The sequence below is a fragment of the Triticum dicoccoides genome, chromosome 3A (genome assembly GCF_002162155.2).
Source record: "Triticum dicoccoides isolate Atlit2015 ecotype Zavitan chromosome 3A, WEW_v2.0, whole genome shotgun sequence".
Taxonomy (NCBI): domain Eukaryota; kingdom Viridiplantae; phylum Streptophyta; class Magnoliopsida; order Poales; family Poaceae; genus Triticum; species Triticum dicoccoides.
The window spans coordinates 651936792-651942736 of record NC_041384.1 but is presented as its reverse complement, the minus strand read 5'-3'; positions in this window follow the sequence as shown (position 1 = coordinate 651942736).

Below are 5945 nucleotides of genomic sequence, written 5' to 3'. Positions count from 1 at the left end.
GAACCCGTAGGGTCCGCACGCTTAAAGTTCGGTGATGATCGGTATTACAAGTTTATGTGTTTTGATGTACTGAAGGTAGTTCGAAGTCTCGGATGTGATCATGGACATGACGAGGAGTCTCAAAATGGTCGAGATGTAAAGATTGATATATTGGACGACTATGTTCGGACACCAGAAGTGTTCCGGATGGTTTCGGAGAAAACCGTAGTGCGGGAGGGGTTACCAGAACCCCCCGGGGACGTGTTGGGCCTTGGTGGGCCTAAGGGGAGAGAGAGGGCAGCATCCCAGGAGGTGGCGCACCCCCTCCCATGAGTAGTCCGAATTGGACTAGGGGAGGGGGGCGCGCCCCTCTTTCCTCTCCCTCTCCCTCTCTTTCCTTGCCCCTTCCCCCTTCCTAGTAGGACTAGGAAAGGATGAATCCTACTCCTACTAGGAGGAGGATTCCTCCTCTTCTTGGGGCGCACCTAGGTGGGGGGTGGGGGGGGGAGGGCAGCTAAAGACACACAAGTTGATTGTTCCAAGCCGTGTGCGGTGCCCCCCTCCACCATATCCACCTCGATCATATCGTAGCAGTGTTTAGGCGAAGCCCTGCGTCGGTAGCAACATCATCGCCGTCATCACACCGTCGTGCTGACGGAACTCTCCAGTGACGCTCTACTGGATCGGAGTTCGTGGGACGTCATCGAGATGAACGTGTGCTGATATCGGAGGTGTCGTACGTTCGGTACTTAGATCGGTCGGATCGTGAAGACGTACAACTACATCAACCCGCATTCTCATAACGCTTCCGCTTACGGTCTACGAGGGTACGTGGATGATACTCTCCCCTCTCGTTGCTATGCATCACGACGATCTTGCGTGTGCGTATGATTTTTTTTGAAATTTCTATGTTCCCCAACAGCGGCATCCGAGCCAGGTTTATGCATAGATGTCATATGCACGAGTAGAACACAAAGGAGTTGTGGGCGTGGGTATATACATATTTCTTGCCGTCACTAGTTGATTCTTGATTCAGCAGCATTGTTGGATGAAGCGGCCTAGACCGACATTACGCGTACGCTTACGCGAGACTGGTTCTACCGACGTGCTTCGCACATAGGTGGCTAGTCGGTATCTGTTTTTCCAGCTTTAGTTGAATGGGATTCAATGAACAGGGTTCTTTCTGAAGATCAAAAAGCAATCACTATACCATGTTGTGGTTTTTGATGCGTAGGCAAGATGACTAAAATGCCATTCTCCGGAACTATGGAGCGAGCAACAGATTTGTTGGAAATCATACATACTGATGTATGTGGTCCGATGAATATTGAGTCTCGCGGCGGGTATCGTTATTTTCTCACCTTCACAGATGATTTGAGCAGATATGGGTATATCTACTTGATGAAACATAAGTCTGAAACATTTGAAAAGTTCAAAGAATTTTAGAGTGAAGTGGAAAATCATCGTAATAAGAAAATAATGTTCTATTATCTGATCGTGGAGGAGAATATTTGAGTTACGAGTCTGGTCCTCATTTGAAACAATGCGGAATAGATTCGCAACTCACGCCACCCGGAACACCATAGCGTAATGGTGTGCCCGAACGTCGTAATCGTACTTTAGATATGGTGCGATCTATGATGTCTCTTACTTATTTACCGCTATTGTTTTGGGGTTATGCTTTAGAGACAGCTGCATTCACATTAAATAGGGCACCATCTAAATCCGTTGAGACGACGCCTTATGACCTGTGGTTTGGCAAGAAACCAAAGTTGTCGTTCCTTAAAGTTTGGGGCTGCGTTGCTTATGTGAAAAAGCTTCAATCTGATAAGCTCGAACCCAAATCGGAGAAATGTGTCTTCATAGGATACCCAAAGGAGACTGTTGGGTCACCTTCTATCATAGATCCGAAGGCAAGACATTCGTTGCTAAGAATGGATCCTTTCTAGAGAAGGAGTTTCTCTCGAAAGAAGTGAGTGGGAGGAAAGTAGAACTTGATGAGGTAACTGTACCTGCTCCCTTATTGGAAAGTAGTTCATCACAGAAATCTGTTCCTGTGACTCCTACACTAATTAGTGAGGAAGGTAATGATGAAGATCATGTAACTTCAGATCAAGATACTACCGAACATCGTAGGTCAACCAGAGTAAGATCCACACCAGAGGCAATAATAATTTTTTTATTTATATTTCCTTATATCATGATAAATGTTTATTATTCATGCTAGAATTGTATTAACCGGAAACTTAGTACATGTGTGAATACATAGACAAACAGAGTTTCACTAGTTTGCCTCTACTTGACTAGCTCGTTGCATCAATGATGGTTATGTTTCCTAACCATAGACATGAGTTTTCATTTGATTAATGGGATCACATCATTAGAGAATGATGTGATTGACTTGACCCATCCGTTACCTTAGCAGGATGATCATTTAGTTTGTTGCTATTGCTTTCTTCATGACTTATACATGTTCCTATGACTATGAGATTATGCAACTCCCGAGTACCGGAGGAACACCTTGTGTGTTACCAAAGGTCACAACGTAACTGGGTGATTATAAATGTTCTCTATAGGTGTCTCCGATGGTGCTTGTTGAGTTGGCATAGATCGAGATTAGGATTTGTCAATCCGATTGTCAGAGAGGTATCTCTGGGCCCTCTCGGTAATGCACATCACTATAAGCCTTGCAAGCATTATGACTAATGAGTTAGTTGAGGGATGGTGTATTATGGAACGAGTAAAGAGACTTGTCGATAATGAGATTGAACTAGGTATGGATACCGACGATCGAATCTCGAGCAAGTAACGTTCCAATGACAAAGGGAACAACATATGTTGTTATGCAGTTTGACTGATAAAGATCTTCGTAGAATATGTAGGAACCAATATGAGCATGCAGGTTCCGCTATTGGTTATTGACCGGAGACACGTCTCGGTCATGTCAACATAGTTCTCGAACCCGCAGGGTCCGCACGCTTAAAGTTCGATGATGATCGGTATTATGAGTTTATGTGTTTTGATCAATGTTTTAAATAGCGGGCTATGGCATTTAGCGGCGACCCTTAAAAACAGCTATAGCTAGGCTATAGAGGGCTATAGCGGGGCTATAGCGGCAAATTGTACATGAAATTATTTAGCGGCAACACCCTCAAACACCTATAGCGGGGCTATAGCCGGCTATTTAAAACTATGGTTTTGATGTACCGAAGGTAGTTCGGAGTCTCGGATGTGATCACGGACCTGACGAGGAGTCTCGAAATGGTCGAAATGTAAAGATTGATATATTGGATGGCTATGTTCGGACACCGGAAGTGTTACGGATGGTTTCGGAGAAGACTGAAGTGCTGGGGGGGGTTAGTGGGCCTTAGTGGGTCTGAGGGGAGAGAGGGAAGCATCCCAGGAGGTGGCGCCCCCCCTCCCATGAGGAGTCCGAATTGGACTAGGGGAGGGGGGCGCGGCCCCTCTTTCCCTCTCCCTATCCCTCTCTTTCCTAATAGATATAATAATGATATCCCAACAAATCCATGTTCCAACATGGAACCAACTTCAGCTTCACCTGCAACTAACAACGCTATAAGAGGGGCTGAGCAAAAGCGGTAACATAGCCAAACAACGTTTTGCTAGGAAGGTGGGTTAGAGGCTTGACATGGTAATATGGGAGGCATGATATAACAAGTGGTAGGTAGCATGACATAGAGATAGAGCGAACATCTAGCAAGCAAAGATAGAAGTGATTTCGAGGGTATGGTCATTTGCCTGAGATCCCGCAAGGAAGAAGAACGAGTCCATGAAGAAGACAAACGGACGGAGTCGAACGAATCCTCACAAACGCGACGTTATCGGAACTAACCCGAAGAAGCAACACCGGAAAGAAGCAAACAACATAGTAAACAACCATCACATAAACATAGCATGATGCACAACCAAGTATGATGCATGTCCGATTTAAATGAAGCATGTCATGGAAAAGTGAACAAACAAAACTACAAATTAGGTGGAGCTCAATATGCAACGAGTTGCATATTGACGAAACACCACATGACTTATTTAGTTCTCTCCCGTTTAAGTACTCAACAATATTAAATGTTGGTTAGAATGGCAAGAGGTGAAGCATAAGTAAACTAGCTATCTAGTCAAATTTAAATGAGGCCGGAAATAACAAACAACAATTGCCGAAAATCCCCATATGCATATTATGAATTTGGTACTGTTCTGCCCTAAACCATATTTTAGAGTTGTTAAACATGAAAGATGAGTGCACCATGTTAAACTAGGCATTTTCTACCCCATTTACATATAAAGTTTGTTAAGTTTGGAGCGACAGTTATTTAGTTATGAATTAAAGCATTTTAGCATGTCATTTAAGCAAATTTAAACAAACATCATTTTAAACATTTCAAACATGCATGAAAGATGGATATTGTGAATCTAGATGCAATTCTAAGCATTTTTCATATTTGAAGTTTTTACATATGATGCACCGTTGGTGAGTTATGATATGCATGAAGCTTAGGGACTATTCTGCAAAACTGCAAATCCCTGGAAAATAACTAAAATTTCTGCGGAAAAAACACGTCTCGGGCCGAAACTTAAATAGGGGCCGCACAAAGTAGGCGCTGGGGCAGCTCACCCATGGGCTTCGGCCCGGTTGGAGGCTGGGGTTGGCCTCACCGTGGGCCAAACTAGAGCGATGGGCCGGCCCACGCGCGTGCGGGCAGTCGATGGGGCGCTGGGGCGTTCGTCACCTGGTTCCCGAGCGGGACGAGGACATGGCAGCGACAGCATCTTACGGCGATGGGGCGGCAGGACGGTAGCGGGGACGGATAGATTTGCGCGTGGGGATCTCAGATCCGGCGATGGACGAGGCCGAAGAGGCCGGCGACGAGCTCCACAGTCCAGCTCCTGGACAAGAGAGTAGGAGAGGGGAGGTTAGAGAGAGAGAGAGAGAGAGATGGAGAGAGAAGGTGAAGGAAAAGGGCGGCCGAGACTCATCTCCGGCGAGGGCGGCAATGAGGGACGACCGAGGAGGCACTCCGGTGAGGAAGGTCGCCGACGGGCGGCGCTGCTGTCACAGGCACAGGCAGGCGGAGGCGTAGCGGAGGCAAGGGTGTGGCGGCGTGAGGTGCTTACAGGTAGGGGTGCTCGGGAGGAGCTCGGGCCCAGATGGACTCGGGGCAGGCTCCAGATGGGCCCTGTGGGCCGCGGGAGCTGGAGGGAGGCGTGGAGACGTGGAGGCGCCCGGTGGGTCGGGGCACTGGCGGTGGCGGCGGCTGGCCATTGGCAGCGCGCCAAGTGGCGGGGGGAGGTTGGACGGGCATGGAAATGGAGGTGGGTGCGGCGGCTGGAAGGAGGAGGTGGCGGCTGTGGGTTGGGGGTGCGGAAAACAAGGAGGGGAGGAAGGAATGTACAGAATTGGAAGGGGGTCTCCTTTTATAGGCAGGGTTAGGGTTTGGGAGGATTTGGGGGGTTTCCGGACCCTCGGATCGCGATCTGATGGTTCTGGTCAGAGGAGGGTTTGGTGAGCTGGTTTAGAGTGAGAGTGGGCTGTGAAGAGAGGCCTTGGGCTGAGATGAGAGGGAAGGTGTGCAGCCCGGCAACTGTTTCCGGAGACCGAAAACGTCCGACATTTTGACCGACTATAATGTCACTATAGTTTAACGGTTGGGCTATCAAACGAGCTCCGAATGCGATGAAACTTGGCTGGCGGCCTACTGACAACATAACAACACCGCATGCCAACTTTCAACCCATTCTGAGAACATTTTCCGGCCACTTATAAAATACTATTTCGGACGTGCTGCGGGCGCGTGCAAGTGTGTCTGGGCTCAGAACAGGGAGCCCCGGGCGGATGCAAGTTTTGAAAACATGATGATGCAATGCACATGATGACATGATGAAATGCAACACACAAGCAAATGACAAGGCAACAACAACGAATAACTGGAAGACACCTGGCGCATCGG